Source organism: Notechis scutatus, chromosome 2, assembly GCF_049901735.1.
Source record: "Notechis scutatus isolate UNSWTSFEM ecotype Mainland chromosome 2, rNotScu1.2, whole genome shotgun sequence".
Taxonomy (NCBI): Eukaryota; Metazoa; Chordata; class Lepidosauria; order Squamata; family Elapidae; genus Notechis; species Notechis scutatus.
Genome location: NC_142010.1, coordinates 84678379 through 84702423, shown reverse-complemented (window position 1 = coordinate 84702423; position 24045 = coordinate 84678379). Strand labels below are relative to the sequence as shown.

The 24045-nt window shown below is 42.1% G+C and overlaps 1 long non-coding RNA gene across 3 annotated transcripts in view; it reads right to left on the bottom strand.

Moving 5' to 3' along the window:
- Window positions 1-24045, bottom strand: part of LOC148132109 (uncharacterized) — a 59356-nt gene that overhangs the window by 22666 nt on the left and 12645 nt on the right. Inside the window, exon 4 of one of the 3 annotated variants that reach the window (XR_015747595.1) lies at window positions 4416-5059. The exons of 1 other annotated variant lie outside the window; for it this stretch is intronic. This is a non-coding gene — a long non-coding RNA (uncharacterized LOC148132109). Of the gene's footprint in view, window positions 1-4415; window positions 5060-6562; window positions 6727-24045 lie in introns of those variants that run through there. One more of the 3 variants, XR_015747596.1, reaches the window with a different exon arrangement.

Genomic DNA, 24045 nt, shown 5'->3' with positions numbered 1-24045 from the left:
AGAATATTAAAATTGTAACAAGGGTGGGTCCTTTCTTTGTATCTTTTATTTTTCTTTATTATTTTTTCTATTTTTTAATTTTCTGAACTTTTTTGGTTTTTATATTTCCTATTTTTATTTTTTTATTATTATAATTGTTAAAAACATGACTATTAAAAACAGAAAGGAAATCTGGCAGCTTTTCCTGTTGCAGATAAAATTGTTACTATATTCAGAGAGCCTTGGATTCCTCCCCCCTTCCCCCGCCACCATTTAATGAAGCAGAGACGGAGCTCAATGTCTGCCTGAAATGGTTCTCACAGTTGCTACCCTTAGAAACAAAGTGGGGGAGAGTTCTCCAACGATGTTGCCTCAAAGGATCTTGTGGCTTTGAGTTGGAAATGAGAACTCTCAGGTGAAAAGCCAATTTATCGAAGTTAGACAGAGTATGCAAGAGGTACAGACTTGCTGCAAACTCGAAGTCTTCCTTCATTGTATGTAAATCAGAGTCAAAAACAAACTGTGAGCTATTTTTAGTTCAGCCAGTCTTTTTCTCAAAAAACATATGTCTCATAAACTCTTTCCCCTTCCTTTTGACCTCACCAGAGTAATATAGCCAGAACCAGGATGTCTATGGAGATTCTCAGTCACCCAGGTCATAGTTGTCCCAAAGGTGCTTTTTTCAAGAGGCAACTGGACTTTCTGGTTTTTCTTTGAAGGCATTTTGCTTCTCACCCAAGATGCTTCTTCAGCTCTGAATGGATGGCGGACTTCTGTGGAGTCCTCCTAGTGTCCCATGGCTATATACCCCTATTTGATTCACCTTAATCCTGAGAGAATAACCTTGAGAGACAGGAGCTTAGACAAAGATATCTCAGTCCAAGAAGAAATGGGGACAGAGAAGGAGTCACAGAAGGGATCTCCCTTCTTCCCTGAAAAGTAAAAGGGGAAAAGGCTTTCAGACTTGAAATTTTTGTTACTATAACCTTACTATACAATAAAGGTAGTGTCAGTAGTCGTGGTTTTAGTTTCTTTCCGGCCTAGCTCAAAGGACTAATTCTCAGCTGAAAATATTGGCACATTTTCTCTGGTAATATCGCACTACTAACTAGAGCATACAAAACATTTGCTAGACCTATACTTGAATAGAGCTCATCAGTCTGGAACCCATATCATGTATCTGATATTAACATAGTTGAGAAAGTCCAGAAATATTTCACAAGAAGAGTTCTCCACTCCTCTACTCATTTCAGGATACCTTATGCCACCAGACTTGAAACTCTAGACCTAGACAACCTAGAACTACGCTGCCTTCGGTCTGATCTAAATATAGTATATAAAATCATACATTGCAATGTCCTATCTGTAAATGAATATTTCAGCTTCAACCATAACAATACAAGAGCACACAATAGAAACAAATTCAAGGTAAACTGTACCAAACTTGATTGCAGGAAATACGACTTTAGCAACAGAGTGGTCAATGTCTGGAATACTCTACCTGTCTCTGTGGTTTCTTCCCCAAACCCCAAAAACTTTAACCATAGACTGTCCACTATTGACCTCACCCCTTTCCTACAAGGCCTGTAGGGGACGTGCATAAGCACACCAACATGCCTACCATCCCTGTCCTATTGTTTCTTTTTATTTTTCTTATACGTATCCATCAGTGGTGGAATTCAAAATGGTCGTGGTTTATTTGGTGGGTGTGGCTTGTGGTCATGTGACTGGGTGGGTGTGGCTTAATGGTTGTGTGACTGGGTGGGCGTGCTTGGTGGTCATGTGACTGGGTGGGCATGGCCAACTCAATGTCACTCACATCAAGGGGTGCCTCACCTGGCCCCTCCCCTCCCAGCCATTCCTCGTCACCCAGCCTCAACTTATCTATAGTTCTGTAAAAATGTTGTTCACCTTTTTTGATTTTATTATCTGCATACTATAGATGTACTTTCATGGACCACTGAAAGGAGGAAATGGCTCATATGCTTTGACCAAGAGTGTGATAGGCAACAGGCTTTTAAGGGGCTGCCACAAAGAAAGGAGGACAATGTATTTTCCAAAGAAGCAGAATGCAAAGAAGAAGCAATGGATGGAAACTGAACAAGCAACCTAAAACTAAGGAGAAATTTCCTGACCGTGAGAACAATAACCAGTGGAACTGCCTGTCTCCAGAAGTTCTGGGTGCTCAATCACTGGAAGTTTTTAAGAAAAGACTGGACAGCCATTCCTCTGAAATGGTACAGGGTTCACCCCAAGGTCCCTTCTAAGTATTATTCTGACACCTTTCCCAGGATTTCTACTCAGAGTTTGGCATCCTCAGTTTTCTTGACTGAGCTGGGGGTTGGACTAGAAGACCTCCAAGGTCCCTTTCAACTCTTGTTAAACACATGTGTATTTTATGCTCTGGACTATTGACACTGATTGCATGTAAACCCTGAAAATTATGTGGTAGCCCTGGGCAAAAGAAAGGCAGAAAAAATCACTCTAGGTGTAGGGACAGTGTAAAATATTAACACATAATAAATAATGGAACAATTAAAAATAATAGCACAGAGTTTTCTCTCTCTCTTCCTATTTTTTTTCTTTCTTTCTCTACCTTCCTCTTTCTTTCTTTCTTTCTTTCTTTCTTTCTTTCTTTCTTTCTTTCTTTCTTTCTTTCTTTCTTTCTTTCTTTCTTTCTTTCTTTCTTTCTTTCTTTCTCTCTCTCTCTCTCTCTCTCTCTCACACACACACACACACAAATACACACAAACACACACACAGAGGACTTAACAGACAAGCATTTTGAAAGCAGCTCCTTTAAATTTCTCCAAGGCTTGAGTGGATTCCCCCACCCCCTCTGTCAGACCGCACTCCTTCTCACTCCAGCACTTTAACTCACAAAGGGAAAGCGACACTTGCAGCATCCATGGGGAATCCTTGGAGAAGTTTTTAAAAGACCTGCTTCCAAAATGCATTTCTTTTACGTTGCAAAAGTGCTCCAAGGCTTCACCCCCACCCCCTCTGTCAGACCACACTCTTTCTCACTCCCGACACTTTAACTCACACGGGGAAAGTGATACTTGCAGCGTCCATGCCTTTCTTCCTTTTCCCCGGGGAGGAAGAGGATGTGGGGAACAGAAAGCTAGGAGAGCGATCGCAAGTGAGTGACCGGGCGACCGGGTTGGGAGCGTGGCCAGCCAGGGATTGCCACCAGTTCGGCGACCCATGCCAAATAACAGCTACCGGTTCGCCCAAATAGGTGTGAACCGGTCGAATAGCACCTCTGGTATCCATCTCATGTATTCATAACTATGTTTATACTTATACCTGTTATCTTGTAAGCGATTGACAAATCAAATAAATAAAATAAAATAAATAAACTATTTCAATCTTGCCCAGTGAATCAGGGATTGTAACTTCAAGAAAATCTTTGGTAAAGATTTACTCAAGTTATTGTGTTACTCAAGTTATTGTAAAGCTTTTCGAGTGAGATCTATATCAGGCATGTCCAATACTTTGGCTTACCTGGGTTGCCCTGAATGAAGAGAAATTGTCTTGGGTCATATATAAACTATCTAATATCCTTAATTTTATATATGTATAAATAATGTTAAAAGTTTATGATGATGGAGCTGCATTACTCACTATCCACCATGTATTGAACATGCCTGGTCTATATAATGCCCAATAGTAGTCCTTTTCATCTAATTGCATTTTAGAAATGCTTTGGCATTACTTTTGATCTGGGTGTGATGTTTTTATTGGATGGCTTTGTTTATTTTAATGTCTTTTCCTCCCTGTTCTCTGAGTGTAACTTTTACTATAAATTACCCAGCTCTCCCAAAAATCTGGGGAAAGTTGAAGAAACTGGAGAAAAGGATAACCAACAACAAGAAGGATGGTTTCAGTTACAATGGCCATCAGTGTAAGGTAGACATTACTTGAGGTCTGGGAACAAATTGTTCTGAAGAAAATCTATCTCCAGGAATTGACACCGAGTTGTTTGCACATAATCAATCAACCAACCAACACAAAGTACTACAGTATTGAGATGAATAAAAGTATAGTAATTTGGCTTTTTAAAAAAAAAAAAAAAAAAATCTTAATATAAATTTTCTACTGGGAATCTTCTATTAAAATCAAATAGAGTTACTTCTAGGCAACTATATTTATATTTCATGGAGGTTTATTAATCTATTTAACAATATATGTTTGTTGTTTGATATGTTTAATAACCTATTTATTAAATCCACAGGCTAAAGTGGATATTGTGGCAAAAGACATCCTACCATTTTTATGATTTGGGGGGGGGGGGGAAACGTTCAGCATGCACCAAGCCCAACAAGTTCCAACCTTGTTTTCTTCCTTGGGTGGAGTTGTGTATCTGTGAGAACTGAGCAGAAGGAAATACCAAAACGATAACACAAGGGCAGAAGACTGAAACACTGTTGGCTATGTTAGCAATGAGGAAAGATTTTTCAAATAGGTTGTCCGGATAAATAATTCGTGAGAAATGTGGGCTTCTTTTTTTATTTCCTGTTTAATTCTACAGTGTCTGCAGTCATTGCAATCATTTCTGCAATGACAGGCAAGCAAATGTCGAATTGCGTCATGCCTTCCCCAAGAGGCCAAACATCTTCTATAATCTTGGGCAGCAATCAAAACAAAATTTGGAATCCTGACAATCCAACAAGAATTTCATGGTTTTTAAATCAGTAGGGACCTCCTGTATTCGATGAATCCAGAGCAAAGTGTATGTAGGCTAAGGGTCCTCTTTTTGAGCAGACAGAGTGGTTTTGCCTCCACTTGGTGCCTTCCATTTCAAATTCCAGTACAATATAGTGTCTGCCATCAAGAAGTAGTTTGTTCCCCAATAACTTGATGATCCTCTCACCAAGCTTCTGTCCCCAAGATGTTGTAAAGATCTAGAGGAATTTGAAAGCACAGAAGGTTTGATTGCTGGCTCCAATGGGAACTTCTTCCAGTTCAATACTGTCAACGAGTTAGACATTACGTCCCGCAAAGTCATAAGTTTCTTTAGTCTCTTGTAACAAGTAATGTCTTCCTCAGACTTCATCAACACATATTTGTAGTTTTCCTGGCAACAAAACGGAAATAGTTTGCCATTATATTCTTCCAGGATGGGTTTTTTTCCCCAGTCCCCCAGTTTAGTGTACAGCCCTGGGATTTTGTCATTTCTTCCATCCAAATACTAACCAGGCCCAATCCTGATATGCTTTGTCAAAATCTGCCAAAATCAGATAGAAATTAGGCCAACGCCACTTGGATGACATTGCCACATGGACTTTGATCCCTAATATCCATGATGTGTTGCCCGATGTTGAAATGCTAGTTTGAAGAGAGTTCTGACTCCTTACTGTTACACTGTACATAATCTATATTCATTCATTCATTCATTCAACCAATCATTCAGTCATTCATTCAGTCATGGTATATAGTTGCCCATCTTGTGGCTTACAATGCTAGGCAACTAAGAACAATAAAAACACAAGCAATAACAACACTACAAAAAAGAAAAAAAATCAGGAGAAACCAGATGTTCAATCCATCACTATGCCCATTTATCATCATCCTCAGAATCCAACTTCACTGTCCCAATGCCTGCTGCCTCAAATAGTGTATGGTTTAATTTCTAACCTCCACAGTTGACTTCAGTTTCCTTGAAATACAACCTAATCATGCTTCAATGCCAAAGGTAACAAAGAAAACAGGTCATGAAGAGGATGTGTAGCGTCCCAGACAATCCTGAGGACCCTGCTCAAGCATCGCATATGTGCTATGTCCTGGATAGAAGGAAGTGAACTACCAATAATCTTTTCTGTCTGAAGCAGTAATGCTTCCAAACCGGACAGTAACGCAACATGACAGGATGCTCTCGATTGTCCTTGTATAGCAGAGCTCTCCAAACTTGGCCATTTAAAGACTTGTGGACTTCAACTCCCAGAATGCTGGCTGGAGAATTCTGGGACTTGAAGTCCACAAGTCTTAAAAGTGGCCAAGTTTGGGGACCCCTGCTCTATAGAAAGTGGTTATAGTACTTACATGCATTAGGTTCTATCACCTTGTAAAATAAATGCTTAATCTTTGCACAGAAAGCCACATAACTACCCAGGAGATAATTGAGCATCGATTAGCAGGTTACTAAATTCTGATGCATGTCTCCAAAGCGTGGGAACCAAACTAGGGACTAGGTTCTTCAGCAGAATATTAGGAGCTACTTTGCCAGACGGCTATCATCTGAAACTCTTTCAGATACTGACTTGACAAAAAAAAAACAAAAAACCACAGATGTTGAATAGAAAAGATGCCATCTGACATCCAGGCCACATGTGCAGCATGAAAATTTGAGAGCTTAGATTTTCTTCAAGGCCAACCTTTCTCAAGAAATGTAAAACTCAGTCAATCCATATCAGTTTGGGAGCATTCTTTCATCTTTGCCAGATAACAATGTGGAGAGCATATTTCCTCTTCCCTCTTCCTCTCCTTCTCCTCTTCCTCCTCCTCCCTCCTCCTCCTCCTCCTCCTCCTCCTCCTCCTCCTCCTCCTCCCTCCTCCTCCTCCTCCTCCTCCTCCTCCTCCTCCTTCCTCCTCCTCCTCTTCCTCTTCTCTTCTTCTTCTTCTTCTTCTTCTTCTTCTTCTTCTTCTTCTTCTTCTTCGCAAATGGAATTCATCCTTCTTATCTGAGTACAAAGGCACAATCAGTTTGGATTTTCACAAGTTTCCTTCCTGCAGTTTATAAGTGAACTGGTATGGAAATAAAGGTAGTTGGGTTTCTAAGTTATAGGAGAACAGAACCTGAATGCCAGTTAGTGATTTAAGGTCTCAAGCCTAAAAATGCTACTTTGCAATGTGAGATGTGCTTGCAAATTGAATGTACACAGGAAGTTATCCAGTGATTTCAAGACCAATTGACTGAATAATAAAAAACATACAATTCCCTCCCCACCTTCTTTGCAGATAGTAATTCCCTTTCCACTTTCTTTAATTATAACCTTTTAATGGTGCCACATTTTCTTTAACATGTTACCTAATTTGTTTGATTTGTATAAAAACAACATTAGAACTAATGCATTCAATGAAAAGTTATTTCAACAAACATTTCAGTATTTTTCTTTTGCCAGGTAATACTGATTACTAAGATGAGCTTTTCTCTGTACTTTGTTTTTAATCTTCAATCAAATTAAATCAAATCAAATATCAAATCATGCATTGTATCCATAATGCCCGGACAGCAAGGTAAAACCTATAATGTGGAGATTCCGATAGAGATACTATGTATGTGTAGGTGTATGTATCTGTGTATGCCCACCTGTGTACACACACTTTGTATGTTATATACATGTATATGTGTGTGTTTCATTATTTTTTATTTATGTATTATATTTGTTAAAATCCCTCCTTTATTATTTCTTTTAATAAATAATTCAAGAAGGCAACTTTTCCTAATATTCTTTTCTCCTCCTGTTTTCCACACAATAGCCTTGTGAGGTGAGGTTAGCTGAACTGAGAGAGAGTAACTGGCCCAAATCATCCAACAGACTTTCATGCCTAAGGCAGGACTAGAACTCGCAGGACGCTAGCCTTGGCACCTTAAACCACTAGACAATCTCTCTCTCTCTTTCTCTCTCCCTCTCCCTCCCTCCCTCCCTGCCTGCCTCTCTCTCTCTCCACATACATAAATATAAGATATGTAATAAAGAATTAAAATATAAAAATGCAAGCTAAAGAGTAGAATAATGGTAAAGCAGAGTAACATACAATATTAGTAAATAGATAAAAGCCTAAACTGTTAGCTCCAGGTAAGACACTAGAACAAATGGAAGAATAGCCTGGGAGGAAGTAACTGAGTTCTTACCAAACAGGAGAAACAGCAAATAGAAGGCATGTTCTCTGTTTTACTCATGTTATCCTACTCTACCATTGTTCTACTATTTATCATATTGATTTATTGTGTTTATACATGTCTTTGTTTTTCTGTCTTTCTGTGTCTATCTATCTATCCATCTTCTGTCTGTCTGTCTGTCTGTCTCTGTCTCGATCTCTATCTCTGTCCCTCTCTTCTGAAAAATCTTGCCAAGAAAACTGCAGGGACTTGTCAACCCACTCTCCATGCATCAGATATGATTGAATGGAAGAAAGATGGATGGACTGACGGAAGGACAGACAGGCATACACAAACACACACATTCACTTTGTAGGTTTCATCCATGCTATTTTTCCTTGTGGGTATAATAAATGCTTTGACTCGATTTGAAGCCTCTGCCCTTGCTCTTCTCTTTCAATGAGGCCCTGTGTCTTTATGCTTCATCTTCTATCATTCTGTTATCTGCATTTGCCCTATCTTCATGCTTCTGGCTTTGAGTTGGTTGCAATTTGAGATTTGAAAGCCAAGGGGGAAAAAACCCCAAAAGAAAGCAAAACCCCAAACCCAATCCACAAGACAGACAGATAACAAAAACCTCTACATTCAACATTTTTTCAAACAGTATACTTATAATTGACAAACAAGGCAGACTATTTCTCTTTACAGAGAAATCATGTGCTCTGTGTGCTTTCAAAGGACCTCTGTTGTCCAATTTCTTGAAGATTGCTCAGAATTGGGATAGGCAATTTAAAGCCTTCTGCCTTCCAACACCTTATTTGCAGCTCCCAAAGAAGGCAGAGCCATCTCTGAATGGCCAGAGATTAAATATTTGTACCTCCTTTTAATGTGAATAATTGGTGCTGAAGACACTCAGTGGGATCCTTCCTCAAAGTCTTTGGGAAGAAATAATAATTCATTTCTGGCATCACCTTTTGGGATTTGCTTCCTTGGTAGAATTTAATTTTATTTACAGTGGTACCTCAGCACTCATTGTTACTTGGCTCTAGGAGGCATGATGAGTGCCAAAAAATTATGAGTACCGAACAAAAATTTCCCATAAGAAATAATGTAATGAGTCACAAGGCAGCTCACACTAACAAGTTCTAGCTTGTATGTTGAGTAGCAAACAAATGATGAGTACTGGGACAAACTTTTCACATCAAAATGCATTGAGTACCAAATTTGATGAGTTTCAAAGCAGTTGAGTATCAAGGTACAACCATATAATATTCATTGTTTTCCTATTTAAGAATCCCTCTAAGATTCCAGGGAGCAGCGCAATAATCTTTGCAATTTTTATTTTCTTTGTTGATCCTCTCTCTCAGGGCCAGCCATGAAGGAAATGATTTTAACTCTTTGTAAGCTGTACTAGTATTAAACAGTATTTTCTCCTTTACTCTAAAACTGCATAGGAGAAGCCATGGGGTGTACAAAAACACTTGGGTCTTGTCATCTTAACCTTGAAGGGAAGTCAGGGGATCACCCTGAGTGGAAAGAGAGGCAACAGAACAAGATAGTAGTCTTAGTGGACGACCAGCTATATATGAGCCAGAAGCATGCTGCACCAGCCAAAAAAGCTAATGCAATCCTAAATTGCATTAACAGAGGGATACAATCAAGATCAAGTGAGGTACTAATACCACTCTATAAAGCCTTAGTAAGACCACACCTACTGCATCCAGTTTTGAGCACTACACTATAAAAAGATGTTGAGACTCTAGAAAAAGTACAGAGAAGATCAACTAGGATGATTAGGGGACTGGAGACTAAAACATATGAAGAATGGTTACAGGAATTGGGCATGGCTAGTCTAGTGAAGAGAAGGACCAGGGGAGACATGATAACAGTGTTCCAATATTTGAGGGGCTGCCACAGAGAGGAAGGGGTCAAGCTGTAGGCCAGACAAGGAATAATGGATGGAAACTGAACAAGGAGAGATTTAACCTGGAAATAAGGAGAAACTTTCTGACAGTGAGAATAATCAACCAATGGAACAGCTTGCCCTCTGAAGTTGTGGGAGTACCATCACTTGAGACTTTCAGGAAGAGATTTGACTCCCATCTGTCAGAAATGGTGTAGGGTCTCCTGCTTGGGCAGGGGGTTGGACTAGATGACCTACAAGGTCCCTTCCAACTCTGATGATCTGTAATCTGTTACAGTCATAAGCAATGGGGACAGTCCACTTCATATTTATCCTGATTTCAAGAATGGATGGTTAAACACCATAATGGCAGTGGGGAAATAGCAGCTTCCTAAATGGAACACAATGGCCCCTAAATAATCTGGATAAGATTTTGCTTCCTGAACACTTTTGGATATATCTTATAGATATGTTAATCACGAAAATAATCTGTAATTTGACCTATCACATACCGTTTTACACAAATCTCTTTTTGCGATTTCTTCTTATATACAGTATATTTTAAGTTTACCAATTAAGCTAATAATTTCACTAATTGTCTAAGCCGACTCATTTTAAGTTCACTAATTACTAATATCCATGAGAATGGCATCTCTTTATTGATTTGTCAGTGTTAAGCCTCAAGACTGTCTTGTTACACAGTAGCAATGTATACTTTTTGGTACCTGTTGATTGTGTTGCACACATGAAAGAAACATACGAAAACATGAAACTGTTCTTGAAGCACATCTGGTACACAAAGTACAGAAATACAACAGGAGTATCTGTGGAGGTTTAAAAGTACTGGTTCTGCTGATTAGAATATAGCTCAGATACACCAAGTACTGTTGTTTCATATGTGAATGGTACGACCATGCAAGAGTGTCACATTACATTAAAAAGAAATGGCCATTCTGAAAGAATTTGGTTCCAGGATAGAACAATATGGCATATGAACCACTAGTTCACGCAACAAAGATATTTTTTGCCTCCGCTTCACATAATACTTGGACTGATGAAAAAAATTATAAAAGCAATGAACAAGAAAGGTGAAGTTTTCATCATTAGAAAGAAATGCTTCCAAGAATAACTGATGCCAAGATTAAGGAAGGCATTTTTGTCCACAGATCAGGTATGTCATCAATGAGAAGTGGTTCAAAGATCCATTAGTGGAGCCAGAGAAAATCACCTGGAAAGCATTCAAGGATGTTATTGAGAATTTTCTTGTTGACTACAGAGCGCCAAACTACATACACCTGGTTGATAAACTTCTTACAGCATACAACACCATGAATTGCAACATGTCACTGAAGATTCATTTTTTGCATTCACATTTGGCTTCCCCCCACCCCCCAATATCTAGGTGCAGTCAGTGATAAACATGGTGAATGGTTTGACCAGGATATTGCCACAATGGAAAAACAATATCAGGCCAACTGGAATACATCAATGCCATGCAAATAGAAACCAGCAACTCATACAGAATGTTGGAAATGTTATGTGACTAAACATATTATAAACATTAAATGTTAATTTCATATTTCATAAGATTCCTATGTGATACAGTCATTCTGAAATTATATTTGTATTCAGTTTGAAGAGGTCTGCCATAAACACCAGAAGTTTTTCAGGAAGCAAAACTTTTGGGGAGAAAAACCTGTTGTCCAGTAAAACCAAATGACATGTTTACAGCTGTTTGTTCAAATATTACCAGGATAAAGTCCACAAAACAGCTTTATCAGATATTATTCCCGGGTTGAAAATTAACCCGGCTCATTTCTAAGGTGATCCCCTTACAGGGATGCTGCAGCCAAGTGAATGATATGGAAGGATAGAGTTCGGCTGCAATTATCATTTTTCCTTCAGCATCACAGTCAGCATGAAATATGATACTTTCCAGTGCACTGACTTTGGCCACATCCTGTAATACAAAAACCACCACCCCAACTGCCACAGATACAGTTGCCTTGATACTGTATTACCAGACTACACAGTACTTTGCACAGCTTCCTTGATGTCCCACAGATTATATGGACAAATCATGATCTATCTGACAATTGTATAGAAACAGACTGCCATTATTACCTGCCCATTTAAAAAAAAAAATCAACTTCCCTACAACCTGGGAATTTTCAAGTAATCCTCATTCAAGTACTAACTAAATCCAGCCCTGTTTAGGATTGGTTTGATTTTGTTTTTAAATTTTTGAGATAATCTAAGATAGGCCCAGCATACTTTGGCCTAAATAAATAAATGCATGCAAATGTTTTTAAAGAGTCCCATCAGTTAGGAGATATTTTCTCACATTAAATCACCATTTCTTGGCTATTTTAATTTCCCTTCTTGCGTACAAATGTCATTTTTGATAGAAATATTGAAGATGGCAATTCAAAGTTTTTTTAAATGCTTCCAAATGGGTTTCTTGTTTTTCTTTTCCTGTTTTCAGTTTTTTGTTTATTTTTCAACACTGTGTTTTTCATTCCTGTTCCTGTGTTTTATCTGTTTTATTAAAAGAGGAAGAGTGATTACTCAGAGTGGTGATGGTAGGTCTTTTTTCTCAGTGGGAAGTCCTCGCAACTCTGTGCCTCTTTTTTTTTTTTAATCATGGTTAAAAACACAGGCTTGACTTCGAAAGGAAAAATGCAAACATACAGCTCTGCCTAGCGTAGATTTTACATTTAAATTTGGATCTTTCGTAACTGAGGGATCGTCAAAGAAATAAAATTGTTCAAATTTTATATTTTTTTGAAAAAGTGATCTTTTGTCACAGCAGACCAAAATCACAAACGGCACACATCGGCTACTCCAGTTACATTTGTGCAAGCTAAGGGAACTCATATGAGGATCTTCCCTTATGAGGAATCCAGGTTTTGCTTTCTTCCAGTGGGAACGCCATCAAGAAAATGTCCATTGGGAAGGAAAAGCTTTCCAAATTCTTTTCCCTGATGAAATTGGGAACCCTCTGCCTGGAATCACCTGAGCAACACATAGGATTTTATCTAAAATGGGTTCCCAAAATGTCAGGGAACTAGCATGCCCTCAACTTTCTATTGGCTGTCCAGGGCTGTGTTTTAATTCTTGTCAGGTCACACGGGAAGCAGCCTCTTTCTGATGACCTCAGTTTTTTCCTGTTCTGCCTCGAATCTGTCACCATTTCAGGTCTGGGCAGAGCCTCTGTGCATGAGCAAATATTAGATCTCACTACTGTGCTCTATTTGCACTGCATGTTTTCAGCTATAACCTCCCACACTTACTTCAAGTCAAAACCATCACCTCGTTGTGGTTTCTGGTCCTTTTTACCCCACCCAGGTACTTCCCCCCCCCCGAAACTCAAGGAATTGGTTAGCAATCACAGGTGCTTTTAATAAAGACAATAAACACAGTTGCACACTTATCTGCCAACCCTTGAATGCTGTTTTTTCTGTGTGTGCATATTTGTTTTCTTCCTTTCTCTCAAGAGAAACCAATCACACCCAGCAATGCTGTTGCAGCTCAGCTATTCCTTCAAATCACATGACTTGCCCTCCAAGAGGCATGTTGCCAAGTCAATTCCTGAGTCAGACGAGCTGATATCATCCTTGTGGCTGCAATATGCACTGAGCAGCTCAGACTAAAAATACTCCAGAATCTATTGGGAGTGCTACAGTCCTCCACGTCTGTCTTTGCATTTGGACTTGTTATACACTCAGCAGTATTTCTTAGAACCTCTATCATCTTCTTTTCACCCTGGTTTTCTTCTAGCCAATGGAAAGTGGGGATGGAGGTAGTCTAAATCAGTGGTTGCAAACCAGTGGGCCAGGGACCACTGGTAGTCCGCGAGAAAATTTTGGTGGTCCACAGAGAAATGTCACTCCCAAAGCACCCCGCAAAGTAATTAATCCAGGCTGTGCAGGAACACAAGGCTGCACCACCCACATGGCCCGCAAGAACACAAGGCTTGCGTCGCTTGCATTGCGAACAACACATGGTAGTGAGGGGAGGGAGGAAAGGGCAGGGGGGGGGAACTTGCCCCACTCAGCCCACATGCCTGGCCTGGCCACCGGGTTGCTTCTTTCCACTTGTTTCTTCTTCTGCTTTTGGCTGCATGCAAGGAAAGCAGCAAAAGTCTTTCTTTCTCTCCCCCAGAAAGAAACTCCACCAGAAATGAACTCCACCAGAAATGGGTCTTTGGGACCTCGCAAGGCCTCTTGCTCCAACAGGTTGCACTGGCAAAGACTCATTTCTGGCAGAGTTTGGAGCAGAGAAAGAAAGCTTCTGCTGCTTTCCTTGCATGAAGTCAAAAGTCTCTCTCTCTCTCTCTCCCACGGAGCTGGAGATGATATCCTGCGATCCCAAATAAAGAATGTTTGATCGGTAGGAAAACGGGGTGGAGAATTTTCCTGCAGACTTTTTGGGGGATTTTCCCAAGGTCTCTGGTCCGTGGGATTTAAAATTATGAGTTTGGTGGTTCTTGAGGTCCAAAAGGTTGGCGACCCCTGGTCTAGATAATATGGAGCATCAGCATTATTTTTCCTGTTTTTTAAAAAATAATAACCACTGCACTTTTTATAACAAGTTGAATAACAGCAAATCCTTTAAAAATGATTTTTATCTTTTCCCCCTTTAATCCTTCAATTAAAAAGGTTTGTTTGTGGGAAGAAGGGAACTTTGCTATGCAACATGGGAGGGGGACAGGGCAATTGATGTTTTTGTAACTGCTGCAAAGAAAATAGGAAGTTGCTTCTTTAGATGTTTTTCTTTTTCTTGCTTCTTGTTATTCTTCACTTTTTCATTTTCCCATTTATAATCTCTTTCTATTTCTTCTTCTATGCTTCTGTAGTTATATTTAAAAAGGTGCATCAAAAAACCCACCATGTATACACGTATTATCCTCTCTAGGTGAATACATTTTTAATTCCCACCCCTTGCGAAACAGAGTCTCTTTAAACTACTAAATCTATTTGCAAATTATTGACCTGTCTTCTATATATTATATTAGTGACAAAGTAGTTAACAGGAAGAATAATAATACTAAAGCAAAACAAAATTAAAATTTCAAATCTCTCTGCTAACAAACTTGTTACTGTAATCCACTTGTAGAAAGTTTATCACTGCATCTTATCTGTCCCAAACCATCCTAAATGTTATAAATGATTTATTCTGGATTGCTTCTTATGCCATCTCTTATCAATTGTTTAATTAAACACAATAGATTCAGTCTCCAGAATAAGTCTATATTTTGATCAAAGCTCAGACAGAAGTAGTTACCATTTAACTGTAATAAATCCATCCACTAAAACATGGATTTCATTTGTTGCTTTGAAGTTTAACTCCTACAATATCAGGACTGTGACTGAAAGGGGACGTGATAATTCCTTTCTCCTACGAAGACTGAGAGAGACTGGATGGTAAAATCGTCTTTTAATAAAATTTATTCATTCATAAAATCCTTACTCAGCATTATGAATAGGGAAACAGATAACCTCCGCTCTTAGCCTCAAGTGAATTGTTAATTCTCGAGTGAGAAACTTGACAGAGGGAGTTGTTCTAAGTTGAAGTAACACAGCTTCCTCATTTGATACCAGACTGATTGCAGTACAGATAGTCCTTGAGATATGACCACAACTGAGCCCAAAATTTCCTATGTTAAGCAAAACAGTTGTTCAGTAAAATTTGCCCCATTTTACAACCTTTCTTTCCTCAGCTGTTAAGTGAATCACTCAGTTGTTAAGTTACTAACTCAGTTAAATGACTCTGGTTTCCCCACTGACTTTGCTTGTCAGAAGATTGCAAAAGAGGATTATATGTGTTCTGTACAGTCATTTACATTCTCGCAAGCCCGCGCTGCGATTGGCTGAAGCGCGCAGCGACCGGATTAGGCGAGTGAGCCGCACTGATTGGCCGTTCACGAATCCCCGCGATTGGTGGAAACTAACCGCGGAGATTCAAGCGGTGCCATTGGCCGCTGCTGCCGCGGCTTGGGAATAAAGCCGCAGTTCTTCCCTCCAAGCCCAAGCTGTAACCGGAGCATAATAAAGAGCTGAAACCCAGTCACTGACTCCGAGCTTCCTTCCCGCGCCCGGACACGACACTGGCGGCGAAGGTGGGATCCAGAGAATAACCACCGAGCACGTGTCCCGAGGAAGACAAAGACCGACAAGATGGCCAGCATGACCCCACCAGCACCATTCAACCCGGCTACCGAGGACTGGGAATCGTACACGGATAGATTCTAATGTTCCTCGAAAGTAGCAATTTGAAGGATGCGAATGGGCAGAAGAAAAGGGCGTTTCCTCACACACTGCGGGCCTGCAGTGTTTAAGATGGCCAAAGCCCTCGCAAGCCCGAGGATGTGAAGGCGATGGACTGGGCCGATCTCGAGCCACTCCTTCGGAACCACTACGCCCCGCTGTGCCCATCCTCATCCGGCGGGACGAGTTCTATCGGCGAAACCAGCGGCAGGACGAGAGCATCAGCGACTTCATAGCCGCCTTGCGGGACCTAGGGGGATGTGCGAGTTCGGGACCTGGACGATGCCCTCCGAGACCGCGTGGTCCTAGGCCTCAGAGATCAGGCACTGAAAAGTCGACTGATGGCAAAGGCAACATCGACCTCGGGACGCCCTGGCGAAGCTTCCGCTGCTGAAGCCACCCGGAAGTCAGCAGCCAGACTTCGGAGGAGCAGACAACGGGACCGCACTGAAACCCCGAGGCAAGCCGACCGAGACCACCACACACCACGGGGACCTGGAATCCGCCTCGATACCACGGACGAGGAGGAAGACGTCCACTGGCTACAAACAGGACGGGACCGACGAGATCAGCGGGGTCGTAAGTCGGGGAACCAGTGCGCCGGGTGGGAAATCACCTTCGATCAGAATGCTGGTTCATCGGACGCGATCTGCCGGCATTGCAACAAGAAGGGCCACATCGCCCGAGTCTGCCGACTCAGAAAAACACACAGCCCCGCCGGCGAGAACCGAGCAGCCGGGGACGAGACGCACACCCCCGAGGACCAGAGATCGCCAAGCCGACAATCGCTGGAGTCGAGACAACCGAGGGCGACGGAGCGGGAAGGCCGCCAGAGAGAAGAAACCCACCAGACGGTCACCATCGGCCATGCCGAAACCACTGATGCCCGGAAGGTCTACGTGGAGGTGAGCATCGAGGGCGAGCCATGCCGGATGGAGGTAGACTCCGGATCCTACCTCTCCATGGTCGCCTGGAAAGAACTCAAGCGACTGGTGTCCAACATCCAGAAAAGAGGACTGGAGAACCAGAAGCTGATCATCAAGGACTATCAGGGAACCGCATCCCGTCATTGGGACCGGACAGTTCGAGGTGACTTTCAAGAACCGCACCATGAAGCTTCCCTGACAATCGTGGACCGAAACTGACCCAGCCTCCTAGGACTCCAATGGTTCGCACCACTCGGAATCGAGGTCACGGGAATAAACCACACCACAGAGGCCGACTGGGAGCAGCAACTGGCGAGGATTTCCAAGAAGTATTCGACGGCACCCTAGGCAAGTACCGAGGGCCCCTATCTCCTTCAGCCTAGACCCAAATGTCGCCCCCATACGCCTAAACCCAGACGGGTGCCTTTTGCACTCCGGAAGAAAATAGACGAGCAGATTGACAAGCTCGTCAACAGGGGTTTGCAGCCAATCGACCATGCCCGGTGGGAGACCCCTATAGTCACCCCAGTCAAGCCAGATGGGTCAGTAAGGATCTGCGGGGACTATAAGGCCACCCTCAATTGCGCCCTGCAACAAAGCGCCTACCCCGTCCCAGTAGTGCAACACCTATTACACTCGCTGGGGGGGCAAGGTCTTTCTTTGGCTCGACCTGGCGCAAGCCTATCAGCAACTGCCGGTCGATGAAGAAACCGCCGAGGCGCAAACAATAGTCACCCACCGGGGCGTTTCGTTGTAACCGACTCCAGTTTGGAGTCAGCGTGGCCCCGGGAATTTTCCAGAGCCTCATGGAGAGACTGCTGCGAGGAATCAAGGGGGTGGTCCCTATTTTGACGATGTATTAGTGTTGGCAGCCAACCAGGAAGAATTAGAGGGTCGCCTAAGGGAGGTACTAGAAAAATTCAAAGGGCGGGCTAAAGGTGAAGAAGAGAAATGCCAGCTATGCACAGAGCAAGTCGAGTTCCTGGGTACCTCCTAGACCTACATGGCATCCACCCAACTGGAAGCAAAATCAAAGCCATAAAGGAAGCCCCACACCCAAGAACAAAACAGAGCTGCAGGCATTTCTGGGACTGCTAAATTTTACAATGTGTTCTTGCCCCAAAAAGCGACCACGGCGGAGCCTTTGCATAGGCTCCTGGACAGGACGGCCAAATGGACCTGGGGAAACGGGAGGACACCGCATTCAAGAACACCAAGACCTGCTCACCTCGGATGCCGTCCTCATTCAGTATAATGAGACCCTACCCATCGCCGTCACATGCGACGCCTCACCCTTTGGCGTCGGCGCCGTCCTCAGCCATACACTTCCGGACGGAAAGAAGCACCCATCGCTTTCTTTTGAGAACACTCAGCAAACCGAAAGAAACTACAGCCAGTTAGACAAGGAGGCACTGGCCATCGCCGCATGTAGCGGTAAAGAAGTTCCACAGTACTCTACGGCCGCCGATTCACCATCATCACGGACCACAAGCCACTGCTGGGCATCCTGGCGGGAACAAGGCCACCCCGAACATCCTATCCCCCAGGATGACAAGGTGGTCGAGTTCCTCGCCGCTACGACTACCGGCTCACACACAGACCCGGTAAGGCGATCTCCCATGCAGATGCGCTGAGCCGCTCACCGCTTCCCGACCTAGACGACGGACCCAGCTCCCCACGGCGACCACCCTCAGCATAGAGACATTGCCGATCTACCCATAACGCGTCAGACATTGCCCGAGAGACTAATAAAGACAGGCGTCTGGCGCGGGTATTGATGGGTAGAAAAGGGATGGCCAGAGAAAGACAACGATGAAGCATTCAGGACATTCCGAAACCGGCAAACAGAACTGTCACTACAGAAAGGTTGTTTGCTATGGGGGACAGAGGTGGTCATACGGAAAAATTGCAAGGAAAGTATTAAAATTATTACACGAAGGGCACCGGGCATTGTGAGGACTAAAGCTTTGGCCAGAAGCTACGCTTGGTGGCCAGGTATGGACAAGGAGATCGAGGCCTGGGTAGCCAAGTGCTCGCAGCTGCCAAGAAACCAGACCAAATCCCCCGCAGCACCAATATTAGAATGGGAAACACCCAGGGGCCATGGTCGAGACTCCATATAGATTTTGCCGGGCCCACAGAAGGGAACACATTCCTCATCACGGTGGATGCTTACTCCAACTGGCTGGAGGTAAGCAACATGAAGACCACCACAACAGGCGGTAACCAAGGTCTTAAACAAGCTTTTCGCAACCCACGGCCTCCCGGATGTCATCGTGTCAGACAACGGACCCCAGTTCACCTCGCTGGAATTCGAAAAATTCCTAGCAGAGCGAGGCATACGACACGCACTGACAGCGACGGCGCATCCGGCGGCCAATGGTAGGGCAGAAACGGATGGTTCAATTTACAAAGAGAACCCTCAAAAAATCGAACACGGGGACATACAAGAAAAAATAAATAAAATGCTCCTAATACAACATATAACCCCAAACACAACGACAAACAAAAGCCCGGCAGAATTACTGATGGGGGAAAACTAAGGTCCTCACTTGACAGGCTACACCCCACATACAACCCAGAAAAAAACCCCAGACTCATCCAGCAGGCACTGGGTTTTGCACCAGGCGACATGATCTATGCAAAAAACCTCACGGAGACCCACTATGGGTACCGGCAACCATAACCCAGCTGACAGGACCACACTCCTACCGGCTACAGACAACCGACGGACAAACATGGAAACGCCACATCAATCAACTAAGATCAAGAATAAGAAACACAACCGACACGCAAGCAAACACAGGCGACCCCATGGACACAAACCAAGAGGGAGGGAATACACAGGGGACAAGAAGAAATAGAAAATAACCAGCAATACTCACCAGCAAACAGCCAGCTCGAAGCCTCACCAGAAAGAAACAGCCAGGCCAGCTCAACCAGCCCGGAAAGACCAGGCGGGAGATATGCCCCTGGGACATTGCAACTACCATAACTACATGCCAATTGCCAAGGATCTGAATGACCACAGGAATGCTGCAACAATTATAAATGTGTGAAATGGTCATAAGTAACTTTTTTAGTGCCATTGTAACTTTCAACAGTCTCCAAATGAGTGGTTGTAAGTTGAAGGATACCTGTTGACACTTTGATGAACTAGACTAGAGCACATTGTTTTCAAAGATATAAACTGTTGTACATACTTGACATTTGTTTTCTTGGATGGAGGGAAAATGTAAATTCTTAGTCTTCAAAGATCATGTATAAGCCTCCAACTCTTTTTCTTTTCTTTTCAGCAGAACAGTTTTTTGTACCAATGTTTCAAGGAAGGTCATTTAAATAATATTCAAGTAAAGCAAGGGGGGAAGAACACAGGTGAACAAGCTGAGGTGGCTTCATTTTCCCCATTTGTACAGCAGGGAGTTGTCTTGGAAGGTTTATCAGACAATTTAAATGAAAGTCTCCAAGATGGGCATGTTTCAAATGCTAGAGTGTGAAATTGACAATTTTAGAAGAAAGAAAAGATGATATGAAATATGGCTGGGTTGGGCCAGACACTTTCTCTCAGCCCAACTCACCTCATGAGGTAAGTCTTGTTGTGGGGAAAATAGGAGGAGGAAGATATGTTGGATATATTTGCCACCTTGAGGTACTTGTAAAACTAATAAGGATCAGAAAATCAATCAATCAATACTAAAATATTCCAAAATTGCATTAAAACACGCCCAGGATTTCAGTAGGGCAATTGTCAAGGTTCCAAGTAACAGTCCCAACGAAATCAAAACTTCTTAGGGCAATTTGGCTCAGGTTTGGATTTTTTCCCCACAGTTCCAGCATAGCTATTGCTGCCTGCCTGCAGCATAGTTGTTAGGTCTTCCTGTGTACAATCCCAGCTAGCACTATACAGTATCTCACAAATTAACCACAACTCTTTCAATATGTACTATTCTTCACTATATGTTGTCCGCAAAGATACAAACTCATCACAGACATAGAAGAAGATTTTCTGAATGAGTCTCAGCAAAGATGGAAACTGACTCTGTTCACCTGCAGTAATTTTTTTGAAATTTGAAACTTGAACTTTGAAATGATATTGGTGCCTCTAAGAGCCAATCACATCCCAGTGTAACAATATTGTGACCACCCTTTAAAATCTGCTGCCCTCCAGTCCAAAGACACGTTGTACCTATTCCCAGAAAAGCATTTCAAATGCATATGAAAAGTAACAACTTTTGGAGAAGTGTATGGAAATGTAAGGAACATTTCTGAGATGTGTTTCTACATATCTCAGAAAGAAAGCACAAAATACACAGTATTCCAGATATTTATCTTTCTTCTGAATTTAATGATGTTATTTTAATCATTCTCCAGAAATAGATGACTTAACATACTGTATGCCTTTGAATACACACCTTTTCATCCTTGCTATCTTGATTGTCCCCAGGCAATCATTAACTTGCTAACGAAAGTCCATTCTATGATACTATAAGTGTTTGGTAATGCCTACCACCCACGCTAACAAATACAACAAAGTGCTGGTGCTAAGATATGTTTGCTGGTGTTCTACATGCAATATGGTTAATTTGTACTTCCTGCCACTCCAGTACACAGGGATCCCTATACCAACAGATTTTTGTGCAATATTACACAACTGTAATATTCCATATAGAAATACAAATAATTCAATTTATAAGGCCACCTAACCAAGCCATTTGCTACAATAATAACTCGCTTCAAAATGACAGATGCAACAAGGCAATCAAAGCCCTGCTCCTTTTAAACATGTGACCCACATTTTGCACATATGTAAAACGGGGTGGGGTTTTGATTGTCCACCATTTTGAAGCTTGCATTTGTTGAAGATGCACCTGCATCTTATTTATTGGGCCTATATTATAGGACTAGTTGGTACTGACCAAAAGCAGTCTATACCAGCGGTCGCCAACCGGTGGGCCGTGGCCCACTGGTGGGCCATGATAAAATTTTGGTGGGCCGCAGAGAAATCTCACCCCAGAGCACCGCCCCTCAAAGCAATTAATCCAGGCTGTGCAGAAATACAAGGCTGCTCAGCCCACATGGCCCGCGGTAACCCTCCCCACCCACTCACTCCTTACCCAGCAAACTTGTCTGCTAAGTTGCTATTTTTCCTTTTTCCAACCATCATCTGTCCTGCTGTGCCGGGAGATTTAGATTAACTAGGAAGCAGGAAATGGTTGGATTTCTTGCTTTCTAGCTAAGCAGAGCTGAATCTCCCTTAGGACTGAAGGTTTGCTTGCAAGCAAATTCAGTGCAGACTCACGGCAAGCAAATTTGAGACTGAGCTAGCCGATGGCAGATAGATAGATCACTCAATGATTCTGTGAGCAACTCAATCTGCCTGCTTTGCTGATTTTGGATAAAAGTTGCTTTTTTTATAAAAAAAAATCAATATTTACATACATGATGTGTTATGAGTTAATTTTGTGAGTTTGCTTGCAAGCAAATTTTGTGTGACTGACTGAGCTAGCCAATGGCAGATAGATAGATTTCTGAATGAATCTGTGATTCTGTGAGCAACTCAATCTGCCTGCCTGCTTTGCCTGATTTTGGGTAAAAGTTGCTCTTTTTTATATAAAACATTCAATATTTATATAAATATTTATAATATTTACATGCAAGCCATGCCCAGCCAGTCACATGACCACCAAGCCACACCCATAATTTAGGCCATGCCCACTTAACCGGTTAGTGGTCCCTGGGATTTAAAATTATGAGTTTGTGGTCCCTGAGGTCCAAAAGGTTGGCGACCCCTGGTCTATACCATACTTCAAAACATCATAAAAATGGAAAGTGTACAGGAACCAATACAAAAGTAGCAGCCCATGGGGAGTACAAGAATTAAGATAACAGACATACACGTGGATTCACAAAATGTCTCTGGGAAAGAGCAAAAATTCCTGATGGTCCACTTGACAAAATCTGTTGGAGCCAAATGGACCTTGGGAGGACTATGGTGACAGGGAAGGCTGACCTCTGGAACCCTGCATACCAATTCTGCCAGTTCTTATAGGACATTCAGAACAATTGGAGGTAAGTGGCTTCCATAATGATCCAGGCCACAAGCCATGAATGGCTTTGTAAATAACAAACAGCTAGTTGAGTTGCACTTGGAAAGGAATTGGTAACCAGCGCAGCTTGCAAGGTGAAGCATTGGCATACTAATATGCTGCTGACATTGCTACATTCTAGACCAGCTATACTTTCCTATGGGTCTTTGGGTTGGAGGAAGCTCCCTGTACAGCAGTGCAGTATTCTAGATAAATGTGGCACAAATAACTGTTTATAAATTCTTTATGCATTTATACGGAATGTGACAGATTTTTTTCTAGACGTGTTCAGCTACAATACTACATCTGGATTCTAAAGACCACTTATGTAGTATACATTGTATTTGTTATCTTAATATGAAAGTCTACAGAACGGTGTGATATTTAAAGTAATCTTTCCCATTCTGATGCTGATGAGGGATTTTGGAAATTGGAAGTCCAAGACTCCCAGATTGGTGAGAGGTAGGAATAATAATAATCAAAGAAATTTTATTTCAATGTAGCCATATACTACTGTCCTTCCATTTCAATCCATACCTATCAATGTATGGTGCACTGTTCTAATGTACAGCTTTTAATAACAGTTATGGAAAAACTCTGAAAGGAACTCTTTGCAAAGCATTGTACGAGCCAAGAAACCCTTCCTGAAACATTAAAGCAACCATGTCCTTCAACAATTTTGGCTCAATTGCATTAACATGACTTCTAATTACCTGTCTGTGTGCTCATGCCTCTTTGCATACAGAAGTGTTGCCTGTACACATGCATATTCATGTGGAGACAATCAGAGGCAATGTTTACAGCAGTCAAAGAAAACTTTCCGAGATGCAGCCACTTTTAACACTTTGAGGGGAGGTGGTTAGGTTGCACTAATGCACCCTGTTCTGGAGAGCCAAGTAAATTCCTGATACTATGTTAGCAATATCAGAATGTAGAAGTAAGCAGATGTGGCTGTTATACTACCTATAAAAATGCTTGTGCTACTTTTCTATTCAAAGTTCAACCACTATTAACAATACAGTGTAAAGGAGGGGAAAGGCAAAATATTTTGTCATAT